The sequence below is a fragment of the Zalophus californianus genome, chromosome 6 (genome assembly GCF_009762305.2).
Source record: "Zalophus californianus isolate mZalCal1 chromosome 6, mZalCal1.pri.v2, whole genome shotgun sequence".
In the NCBI taxonomy this organism is placed as follows: domain Eukaryota; kingdom Metazoa; phylum Chordata; class Mammalia; order Carnivora; family Otariidae; genus Zalophus; species Zalophus californianus.
In genome coordinates this window covers 52094127-52106964 of record NC_045600.1, presented here as the reverse complement: position 1 = coordinate 52106964, position 12838 = coordinate 52094127, and the positions used below count along the sequence as shown (strand labels likewise).

At 35.8% G+C, this 12838-nt stretch overlaps 1 pseudogene; it reads right to left on the bottom strand.

Moving 5' to 3' along the window:
- The window catches only part of LOC113909305, a 48822-nt pseudogene that overhangs the window by 10381 nt on the left and 25603 nt on the right, over positions 1 to 12838 (bottom strand).

Below are 12838 nucleotides of genomic sequence, written 5' to 3'. Positions count from 1 at the left end.
ATTGTTGGATTTTAAAGCTTCGGTATTATCTCCTCCAACATACTGTCAGATGGGGATAAAACTTAATTGAGGTTCTGAGAGTCTTATTTGAAACCATTGTGTTTCTCTAAACTTAACACGTTATCATCGACCAACTATACTTCTCAGGCCGGTCTTCTTTCACACATAGTTTTGACAAATCCCCATCCCACCTAAGACCTTATTCTACTGCAGCTATGCTACAGCCCAGCATGATGTTTAAATCCTGCCAGAATCTGCTTTGTACAGTTCTCTGTGATAGCAGTCCTGAGGCAGGGTGAGAACTGTGCTCTCAGAGGGTATTTCTTTGTTCAAAATCGAAAGGAGGTAGCAGCTGGCCTAAAATTATGACTGGCAACTGGTCTCAGACTTATTATGGTCGCCCTGATGCTTTCTCAGATGCACTGAAATGTTTTTCCTCTGAGAACAAAACTTCCAGAAACTCAAAACACCTGTATTAACTGGTGACCTAAAAGGAGCACTTACCTGCTAACTTCCTGGCTGATTATCAAGTAGCTTGGCAGAAACTTCCTGCTGTTGCTAGGCTTCTATAAGGAATTAATTATTCTGAATAGCTAGACCAACTTCAACAGAAACTGCCTCACTTGAAAAATCTGTCTCTTGATATTTTCTAATAACCATTAAGAGCCCATTAGCAAAGTTGTAAGGAAAATAAGAAAGTAAGACTAGTAAAGGCATTATCCCAATCATCCCTACCAAAGATATAGCAGCATATGCATTAGTTTATGTGGATGTTTTTGTTTTGTAATTATTCTAGATGACAGAGATGAAAGCGCTTAAAATCTTTTTATTGATGTGTGTGATTGGGAGTGGAGTATGAGAAGTAGGTATGAATGGAGAGGATCATTTAAATATTTTATTCAAAAGTATGGGAATAGCTACCATTTACTGAATGCCTTTTAGGTGTCCGATGCTACATGAGGTACTTCTCTCATTTAATGCAATCTTTTCCTCAGCCCCTATGAGGTAGAACACAGTTTGTAAATATGATGATATTCAGAGATATTCAGTGAACTGCTTAATGTCACAGAGTGGGAATTTATATAGAGATCTGTCGGTCTCCAAATACATGCTTTTTCTGTTTTATTATTCTATGACAAAAAGTTTGGAAGAACACGTATTTTTGTGGATTAAAAAAAAATGGTGACCCAAAATCACATAACAAAGAAGTAGGAGTTCAAGGTCTCTGTGTCCTGCAGAGACCTCTTGATTCTAGCCCAATGAGATTCATTTTCAGCTTTGACCTCCAGGAATGGAAAAGTGTAAATTTGTTTCTTTTAAACCCTCAGTGTGGTAATTGGTGATAGCAGCAATAGGAAAGAGACAATGACATTTATCCAATAAAATTTTCTTTGAAGAAACTGAAAAAAAAAAGCATTCAATGTTATGGGATATTTTAAACAGAGATTTGCTTTATAGAAATTTAGCAATACAGAAAACTCAAGTGCCACTTGTAAACAGCTCTGGATCACTGATTATGGTCTAGTTTGAAGTTTTTAGATCCTATGTTCTTTTCTTTCCTGCAGCTACCCTTTGACCATTTTATATATACTAGAAGAAAGAATGCAGTTAATTAATTCTGTTCATTAATAACTGCCTTGGCAAAAGTTTCGATGAAGGAGAAAATGGAAATGAACTTTGTTTATTATTTTTCAATTTCATTTAATGGTACATTACCATTCTTCATTCCCATGATTTCTTGAATAGACTAGTTTTTTTAAAAAAATCTCAGAATTGCTCTCATTTAGCAAGTGAATACAGTATTGTTTTTACAAATAAGAAAACTAAATTGTATTTCCTTATAATGGTTTATAATTACCCTAATATTCACAAGGGAAAAATGAAGGGGGGAATTAGGAGGGGGAGTCACATTAAAAAAGAACATAAATTCTTAAAGCAACCAGCTTCATTTTTACTTTGAGGAGGGCCAATAGTCACAAAATAGTAGTCACGACTCTGTGAGAGCTTAGTGTGGTAGGGTCTCAACTGAGTGGCGTATCGGTGCACTTGATAGACTCTCTGGCTGTATACAGGTGGTGCTTAAAATCCTTAGCAGTAGCTGTAAGATTTTATCTCCTTCAGCAGTAATCAACATCATGCAGTATACTATAAAGTTTCTGCTTAAAGGAAATTTGTCATTTGCTAAATTTTACACGAATGCAATGCAATGTTGATTATTTTAGTAGCCAATGAAATATGTAATATATACCCTTATCATCTATCCTCTATGGGAATTTTGAATCACAAATGAATATTATTATTTAATTTCCATTTTGTATATCTTTCTAGCTAATGATGTTTGAAGAAAGTAATAATCAAATTCTTGAGTTTTTCTCTTTGCATTTGAATAAAGTATTTTTCAGATTCCTTTATGGGTTGGATATCGACTACAGGTTATTACTGACTTTTAGGAAATTATGCAATAAATTGATTATTCAATGTATGTAGAACATTTGTTCCTTTGGAAACACTTAAAAAGAAAATATCTAAATATTTATGAAGTGTTTGAAAAGGTTAAATCTAATCACTAAGTTGGTGCTTGTAGTATTTATGGGTGAACGTGTAAGAAAAGGAGAGTTTATCTACAGACTCAGATTCTGGCTTGTCTGTTTTCACCCTATCCAATAGCTTTCCTAGAGATAGGATATAACCAGGAAACATGAACTTCCATTGCAAAAGGAAAATTTGTTTGCATTAAGAGCTTTCCTCATCACTTCTCCCCAGGATTTAGAGCTGGAAACTACCAGGGTTGCCTCAGTCAAGTTCCAGTGACAAGGACAGGAAATAGAACAAAGAAGTAAAATGGCGTTGAGCAGATAGAGTCCTAGTCAGGCAAGCTTAACACAAATGACCAAATGTCTGTGAACCACACTGTTTTTCATCGTGTATGTGTGTGTGTGTGTGTGTGTGTGTGTGTGTGTGTGTGTGTGTGTGTGTGTCCAAGACGAGTTACTCTAGCATGGTAGTTCTCAAACTTTGACATACATAAGAATCTCCTGGAGGGATGGTAAACACAGATGTTTGAGGCCCACATCCAGAGTTTCTGATTTAATAAGTCTAGGGTGATGTCTAAGAGTTTTTATTTTCAACCAGACCTGGGTGATGCTGCTGCTATTGGTTCAGGGATTATACTTTGAAAATCATTGCCCCCACCACACGGATAAGCTTTATATAAGGGGGTTCCTGTGAACCCAGAGTGCTGTGACTATACAAGGAATTACGGGGCTTTGGCAGGAATCCAGCCCAGAAAGGGCATTCCTGGAGCAGTGGATAGTTTCTTTTGGACTTGGCCTGATAACTTGTAGCTGTTCTATGAGGCAGTGAAAAGCAGTGGTGGTGGATTTGTACTTTTAATCTCTCTCTACCTGAAGTTTAGAAGCAGGACTGACTACTAGCCACACTATTCTGAAACATTCCTGGAATTTTTTAATATTCTCATTGCCCAGGGGCGCCTGGGTGGCTCAGTTGGTTAAGCGACTGACTTTGGCTCAGGTCATGATCCTGGAGTCCCAGGATCGAGTCCTGCATCGGGCTCCCTGCTCAGTGAGGAGCCTGCTTCTCCCTCTAACCCTCCCCCCTCTCATGTACTCTCTCTCTCTCTCTCTCTCTCTCTCTCATTCTCACTCTCAAAAATAAACAAATAAGTCTTTAAAAAAATATAAACTCATTGCCCGGCTTTTAAAAAACGTTTTAGATAATGCTTTTATTTCTATTATTTTAGTTTATAAAGGTGAGTTTATACAATACATCTGTATATTTTCATTAATACTAAAACCTTTTTACTTTATTATTCACCTACACAAAACAATATGTTCATAGTATTTCTAAACCATAGAGAGGATGATTATTAAATGTGTTGAATAGAAAATAAGGATGCTCTGAGAAGTTGAAGATTTTTCCCCCCAACCCTTGCTTCATCCTGAAATGTGACTTTATTTACATTGCATGTCTGGGAGATGGCAAGAAGTTTAATGTTTCAAGTTTCCAAAAAGTAATATTAAGTAGGAAGTCAATAGAGAAGGGGCAATGAGGCAAAGCAGAATGCCCCCAGCCACTGATTTGCTATTTGTTTTTTTCTTTTCCATTAAAGAAAATAAATGTCTTGTGGGCATAGAGTGAGTGGGAGTGTTCATTCCAGGGTTGGGGAGGCTGGTAATGGGAATAGATCAGGCATGCCACCCACTCATATATACTTTGATGTCACTGGCTTAGTAAATCATTCTTTATATATGTCATACCTGGTACCATATGTTTAGAACAAATCAGTTTATGCATATTGAAGTTCTTGCCTGGGTTTATACATTTATCTATATAAAAATGTAATATAATATGTTTGTTTAATTGACTACAAATTGCTACATTCGGACTTTCAACCTTTGTCTTTTTTTCTTCCTCCTTATCTGCTGAACCAGTTTACTCTTCCCATTATTTTCTCTCTTAAATTGACTTTGTTTTATAGTAAGATGTTCACACAGTTATCAGTATGGTATCTTTCTTATATATACTTTTGTCTATCTATACCTATCTACTTTACTATCTACACCTGGGTTAGAGAATAAAGATGACTTTTCCCTCTAGAAACCTTATTGCTTCTCTTTAACTTTCACATAACTTTAATTTTATCCACTGGTTATTAGTCTCTGTGGACTTTGTCTCATGACAGAACAACACAGAAGCATTTTTGGCATAACTTTTTCGTTGATATGACACAGTATGCTCAGTAGTGTAGACAATATAAAAAAGTGTTGGTTCAGTATTTAGTAGATTGACTTTGTTTTAGTAGCTACCAGTGAAAATTCTACACAACTACATAATTTAAAAAATTGTTGGAATGGAAATCTTTGAAAATGTTGATCTTATCAAAGTCCTTATAAGATTACAGAAACTTTACAAGGCATGACATATTAAGGTCTCAACAAAGATTTTTGTCCTAACATGTACCTAAAAACCTTTATAGGCTTCAAATCTGCCCATATTCATATTCTGATGGGAAGAGAATCAGGCAAGGAACTATTCTATAGACTCTTTGTTTGTGTTAAACCACCACAAAGGAGGAACACTTTAGTGGATCTGTGAAATGTTAATTTTTCCAATTAATGCATTTTATGCAAGGCCAGAGAGTTTAAAAAGAGGAAAACAATTGCTTTGGGTTTCTGGCTTAGGTTAGTTCACACCAGCTAGAAATTTAGATTTAGAAAAAATTGAATAAGTAATATAATTAATTTATAATTCTTTTGAGAGAACATCAAGATACTGCTACTCACATTTTTCACTAATTTCTCTGTAGCTCAGAAGTTCACACAGATGTGAGGGTAGCTATACTGCCCTGCAGAGCCATCCCCTCCACATTTCATATCCCCTTCCTCATACTTGTAGGATTGCTTGTCTCTGCCTGGTAGGAAGAGCTTCAGGCTGGACCTCCAGATGGAAAACTCCGACAGGTTTTAATTGTATAGTAAACTGTTTTGCTTGATCACGCACCTGGAAAATTTAAGATGAAGAAGAACTTAAAAGTGAATTAAATGAGGACAGGTGCATTATCATTTCCCATCAGTTTACAACCAAACCTGAGAGAGAAAACATTTTCTTAGCTCCTTTACATCACTGAATAAGGTGAGAAAATCATTTAAATTGAAGCCCTAAAAAGGTCTTTCTGTAGGAGAAGGTGATCACACACAGTGGGTAAATTCTGCTCCTGTTTATGCTAATTTATTTTACAATCTTCAACTTCTTATAGGAGAATACAGTTCAAAGAATAGAAGAAATATAGAGGAGGAGGCTAATAACTGCAACTGCAGAGGAAAGGATAAAGGAGCTTTTGCTGAGAACATGACATCGAAGCTGGGTCTGAAGAGTAAGTTCTTCAGTAGAGAAGATGTTTCAGGCAGAGGGCATAACTTGCACAAAGGCAGAAATCAACATGGTGGTGTGGTGACTGGTGTGTGTGTGTATGTGCCCACATGCGTACCTAGGGAGCAAGAGGTGGAGCTGGAAAGGTAGGCAAGGCAAGGAATAAGAAAGGTCTTTTATATGTGCGGGACATCTTGGACACTAATCCAGGCCTATGATTACAGACAGTGCTCTAAGAACCTTTTCAGGCACCTGATGTTGGGAGTGAACAGGGCTTTGAGATTCATACTCATTTCAGCTGGGGTCAATTTACGTATTTTATAAATGTGGGTTCTTCCTGGTCTCTATATTAAACAGTGTCCTGCAACTCTCACATTCACCCTTGATGGTTATGTCTTTCTTGTCTTTGGCATAATCTTTTCATTTTTGGCATGTAGACTTTAAAACTGTAGGCCATTGTATTAGCTAGCCTATGAATTGCATGGACTACCATATTTATTTTGCTTACTTCACTCTCTTCTCTCCTCCTAAAGATAATTTGAGATTTACTAGATAGAATTGAATGTCATGTGAAGGCTCTAGGTCTTTTGACCTATTTTTCCTTTTAGGTTTCCATGCCATAGAATTTTGAATTTTTCTCTGAACTTTCAAATTCTTGTCTTACTACATTCTAGACTTATCTAAAGCCATCTAACTCTTTTTTCTTCTTCTGGTTATTGTAAGCCTCCAGGTGACAGGGCCCCTGAATCCTAAGACTTCCATTACTTTGGTTTCCCTAACCAGTTCTTTTTTGGTCTTAAGTCCTGAGGTAATTTTTGACTTCTTAGTGCCCAAATTATGAAGGCTTTCATATGCTTTGTTTGAACTAAATGACAGACAAGAACTGATTAAGGTCCTCAGTTATGACCGTGTCTATTTTCTGACCTTAGTAGCACATTCTAGAAGTGACTCAGGAATGTTATAATATCATAATACCTTTCATTTCTTTCCTCCCACAAATTTCTACCAAAATGTTTATCTTCATTAATTTACTTTTACTGCACTTACCTTCTACCTACCTAGAGAGTCTTTTTTTTAATAGGATAATTCCTCTTATTGTTACAACTGAAATTAAGCTTATTATCAATATCAATATTATCAATTATCAATAATGCCTACATGATCATGGTTGTTATCTATATTTTACATTTAAGCTTAATGTTCATTCAGTTCAATCTATTTGCTTTTCAGGGTTCTATACATAGTTACATTGTTATGTTAACATCAGTAATTGTATGTAGCATTTCTGATCTTTAAAATTTTTTCTTGTGGTAATGGTTGAACATCTGTTCTCCAGTTAGGTTTTCTAGCAGGTTGATGGGAGAGACATGTTGGGCAGGTAGAACTTTCAACATTCTCAGTAACACTCAGAAATAATTGTGTACTCTATGTGCAGTGCTAACCATTCATGATGTATAAGCCCAGTTGAGAGATTTCTTTTAAGAGTGGCAGAAAATATGAGGAAGAAAAAGTGGGAAAGTGCGTTAACCATGCACTCATTGGGGATTTAGCAAGCTTTGCACACAATAAAACTCGAATAATTTTTCCTCTCATAGATCACAGTTTGAGGATATCATCAGATTGAGACACATAATTGTACTCATCATTGTAAAACAAAGAGCAAAATGAATGTATTTGGAGAGAACTGAAAAATGAAAGGAATTAAATGTGGTATTATTTAATTTTTTCTGGATAATAATGCACAGTTGGCTTTTGATGTTATGAATGGATTCTATTAGACTGGTTCTGTAACTACAGATGACCATTAAGTGTTATTTAACCTACAGGGAGCATGAAAACCCAATTTATTTAAGCAAGTAAAATGATGTGGATTTTTCATGATAGATCATTAGTTCAATATTCTAGTTTTATGCTTTTGAAGATCATGATGTTTACCTTTAGAGATAGGTGTTATCTCAATAGATTTTATTCTTCTTTGTGAATCTACTTTGTACTTTGTTAATGATTCTAATGTTAGTGCTTATATGGACAGAATGTTATTTTTCATTAGCATTATTTCAATGCTATTGATTTTTGTTTTACACAGTGGTTTTGGTTCTTTTGCTTATCACTTCTTGAGAGTATTGATTCATTCCTAGTGCTGTTTGGGGAACTGAATGAAGAGGGCTTATAACCCTACAAAGCCTGGTGCCAAGATATTTAGTGGTTAAATAGTTTCCTTGGCCAATGCCATTCATGCTGTAATAGTGCTTTTCTTATTTCAATAATCTTTTTGCTGTTAACTATGGTTATAGAGGTGAGATATTGACTTCCTTGTTTTGGAGGATAAGAGAATGTTACATTATTGGAGGTGGAGTTGAAGCATTGTTACTTTAGCTTGGAATTTATAGTGTGTATTTCCACTGGATTATAGGCAGTCAAAAGGTTATCTGTTATAAAAACTGCTCAAGATTATAAGTAGTTCTACCAAAAGTAAATTAATGGATTTTTTTTTTTTTGGTAAGTGTTACATAGAACCCAGAATTTGAGTACCTGAATCTTGGAAGAGAAAGAAAAAGGCAAAAAGAAGGCTAAAAGACTTTGTTGTGCATACCAGAAATCAAATGTAAATTTAGGTTAGAAGAGACTTACATAATAAAAAGTCTCTTCTAAAAAATAGTTATAAAACGAATGATATTTTCTCAAATCCCTTGCTTTTTGATATTTCAGTCTAATGAAACTACATTGAAACTTCTGATATAGACTCCGTTTGCATGGATAAGATCATGAGACTCTCCAGGCTAGCATAGGCAAGGGCTTCCATCTACTTCCCAGGTTTTGTTTATATCTCTTAAATCTTACTCCTTTTGAACCTCTGTTCCTTATGACCTTTTGAACACTAGCATTCCTCTAGTTCAGCTGTTCTATGGTTTTTTATACTTTAACAGCATCTGCTTCGTTCACTAAGAATCAACGGAAACCTTCCATAAGAGGTGAACCCTGTAATGTTTGTCATCAGGTAAAAAGCATGACAAAGCTTTCTGATGGGCCTAAAGAGAAACATATGAATAAAAGCACAACTGCTGCTTGAGCTTTTCCTGCAGATGGCACTGGTGTTACTTAGATAAAGAGCATTTTGTGCTCAGCAACTTTTAGTTCATTGTGCACACTGGAAAGCCTCATATGTGCTAGGAAACTAAGTGGATGTCTTGCAGTAAGTAGTCACTTATCTGTGCATGATTGAACCCCAGCATGGTTCAACCAGTCTTTTTGGAGGTCTGCTTTTCAATTAATGCATTCACATGGACAATAAAATCTGATGGAGTACTCTTTTTGACCAGGGAATGGGCCTACTACCAAAAGCACATTACAAACTTCAGGCCCAACCTCTGTTGCATCTACATGAAAAAATCCAGCCTTGTCTGAAAATGCATAAATAACAAGGAATTTAGGGGGAGGTAATATGATTTTTTTAAAGTAAATAATCCTAGGCAATTTATTCTGATAATATTAAAAAGAAATTCAACAAAGACTTACTGAACACTTATTTGAGGCAATGCATTGTGCCAGATTGTTATGGAGGATTCAAGGACTAAAAACAAAAACCAAACATAATATGCATTTTCACGTCTCTCAAGCTAATTGCAAAAATAGATATATGCATAAATATGTGAGATATAAGTGTCTAAGTCCATTATAATAAAATACCACTGAAGGGTAGCTTATAAGCAACAGAAATTTATTTCTCATAGTTCTGGTGGCTGGAAGTCTGAGATTAAGTTGTCGTTATGGTCAGGGGAGGGCTCTCTTCTAGGTCACAGACTTCTCATTGTATCCTCACATGGTGGAAAGGGCTAGGGGGTCTCTCTGGAGCCCCTTTTATAAGGCACTAATTCCATTCTTGAGGACTCCACTCTCATGACTTAAGCATGTCCCAAAGGATTCATTTCTAATACCATCATGCTTAAGGGTTAGGATTTCAACACATGAATTTTGGAGGGACAGAAACATACAGCCATACCATACAAATTAGTTTCATAAGTGATAGACAGATTACCAATAGGTATAGGGAAGAAAGAATAAAGAAGGAATGTTGAAGTGGATTTGAGATGGGCTGTGAAAGGAGGGCAGGCCTTCAGCTAAACATGAAGTAGGAAGGGGAAAATAGAAATCCCAATAAGAGAACTGTAACAGCAAAGCAGTGAGCAAAGCAGTATATAGAGAATTGTGTTCTTTTTGGATTTATTGATTTATTCAGGGACCGATATATTCTATGTTCTCTGTTAGGTGCTCTAAAACCTGACTGTATACCACTTTTGTCTCAGTTCAGCCTTCTGTAACAAATATACCACAGACTTGGGTGACTTAAAACAATCAACACTTCTATCTCACAGTTCTGGAGGCTGGGAAGTCCATGATCAAGGTGTTGGCAGATCCAGTGTCTTGTGAGAACCTACCTGCTGGTTTGCAGATCTTCTCATTTTATCCTCATATAGTTGAGATCAGAGAGAGAAGAAGCAGGCTCTTTTATATGTCTTCTTATAAGAGCACTAACTTTAATGATGAGAGCTTCTCCCTCATGGGGTTAGAGTATTTACCTGAAAGGGTTTCTGAAGGGATTAAATGAACAAACATATATATAGTACCTGGCCGTAGTAATAAATATTACTGTAATCATAAAAATAAATGTTAGATGTTATTATGCATATTTGTGTTTTATGCTAGTCATTCTATAAGGAGAATTCTAATTCTATCAGAAGATGGAGAATTAGGTATCCTTACAGTTTTACGTATAAGGAAATATAGACTTAGAAAAATTAATTAACTTGCTAAAGATAATACAGGGTACATTTTTTAAAATTGAAGTATAACTGACAGTTTAAAATTGTATGTCTTTAAGGTGTATAATTTGATGATTTTATATATATATAAATATATACATACATATATGTATATATAATACATATACAAATGTATATATACACATATATAATATATATATACACACACACAGTGTGAAATAGTCACTATAATCAAGCAAATTAACATGTCCATTGGTACAAGCTGCATTTGAACCAAGGCTAAACCTATCCTTTTTTCTTCTTCCCCATTCACTTCTTCATAATTAAGTTGATTGTAATCAGTCTCAGCGCTGAATGGGTGGCAAGAAGCTACAGTAGGATGTAGAGATGGTAGGGGCCCAGAGTGGAAGGCTTCCAGTGCTTGGCTGAGGGTTTCAACATTGTTATGCAATGGGAAATAATTTATGGGCTATCATGGACATTGCCTGTCTCCCTTGGAAAAGAATGAAAGCTAGTTGAAGTCTTCAAAGGTCAATTAATAGGTGAGGTTGAAGGGTAATTCAAGAAAAAATTATTCAAATACCAAATGTCCAATAACCATTCCTTTACCAGTTGGGGTTCTGGTCTAGGGGAATATTCTTAAGATATCAGGTTGGTCTTATCCAGGGATACAGTCATGAGATCTGAACATGGGAGAATATTTAACTTTTAGATAGAGGCTGAGGAAAGTAGGGGAGAACCAGGAGGTATTTTGAGTGCCATGGATTCAGATAATAGGAAACATTTAGGAAAGAACAAAGTGTTGACTGCTGTAAGTGATTGAGCAAGCAAAAGCCTTGAAATGATTGGACGTCCTGCATAGATGAACCCTTGTAACAATTGACAGAACAGATTCAGTCCAGTGTTGGGGCTTCAAACTGATGGGTAAAGTAAAGGGAGATTGAGAACAGTAAGAGGGAACAAGTATAAATTAGTCTGACAAGAACAAAATTTGGAGATAACAGAAAGGTAGTTGTAACTTAAGAGAGAAGCATTATTAGCCAAGGGGAAGTATTATCACTGAGGATTTTCTTTTAGTATAGAGAAGGTAGTAGTTCAGGGACTAAAGTAGCAAAAGAGACTAAAAAGGAACAACTGAAGAAGGAGAGGAGCAAGCAATGTGTTATTTTTGGGTGAGCATGGGCATGATGGTCACGAGAGCATCAGAGGAGTGATCAGTAATGTCAAGTGCAGAAGAGGAATCAAGTAAGGAATGAGTGGAGGAGTGAGAACAGAAGCTGTGTGGAGAAACTTCCTTTGAAGAGCTTGAGGTACCTGGTTCTGAAAAGAAGAGAAGAGAGGAAGCCTCAGAGGTGGTGGGTTTTGTTTGTTTTTTTCTTATTGTTTTATTTTTAAGGATGAGAGTGTATTTATAGTTTTTGAGGAAGATGTCAATAAAACTGAAGCCAGAGAAAGATTAAATGATGAAGTAAGGCCAGAGAAATGATAATAGAGAATCAGGGAAGGATTTAGTCATCCAGTGCAATGAAGATTAGAAAAAAGAAGAGTGACATGGATATAAGTTTATGAATGAAGGTGAAATATTGAAGGAGCTTCTTTTTGCTTCACAGAGGAAATAATGTGACCAGTGGCTATGAAATACACCCTGAATTCTCATGTATGACACATAAAACCCTGACCAATTCCCTAGTTTTCATCTCCTGCCCCTTCAGATGCAACACAACACCATCTAGAACTCTTACCACAGTATTCATATACTGTGCTTTTGCATGTGATGCTCCCTCTATTAGAAAGTTCTTTCTTCAGATACCTCTGCTGTTCAAGCAGAGTTTAATGTCTCTCTTGTGTTTTGAGCTCTATAAAACTCTTCCAAAAAGACTTTATTAGATTGTCAGCACCTTAGGAACAGGGACCATTTTCCAGTTACTTTATTGTTTCTAGCTCCTGGCACACAGTAGTTGCTCAATCAATATTTGTTGAATTTAATTTATTTTCCAAAACAACACTTTTGTGTGTTTTTAAAAGTTTTTTTTTTTTTTTTTAGCAATTGGAGATGATTCCAATTTATGTACTTTCAATTTATAAAGCTAAATTAGAGGCAGATTTGATTTTAAAACTGGTAGAAATGATAATTTACTGGCTAAATCACTCTTAGATACACACTGTCT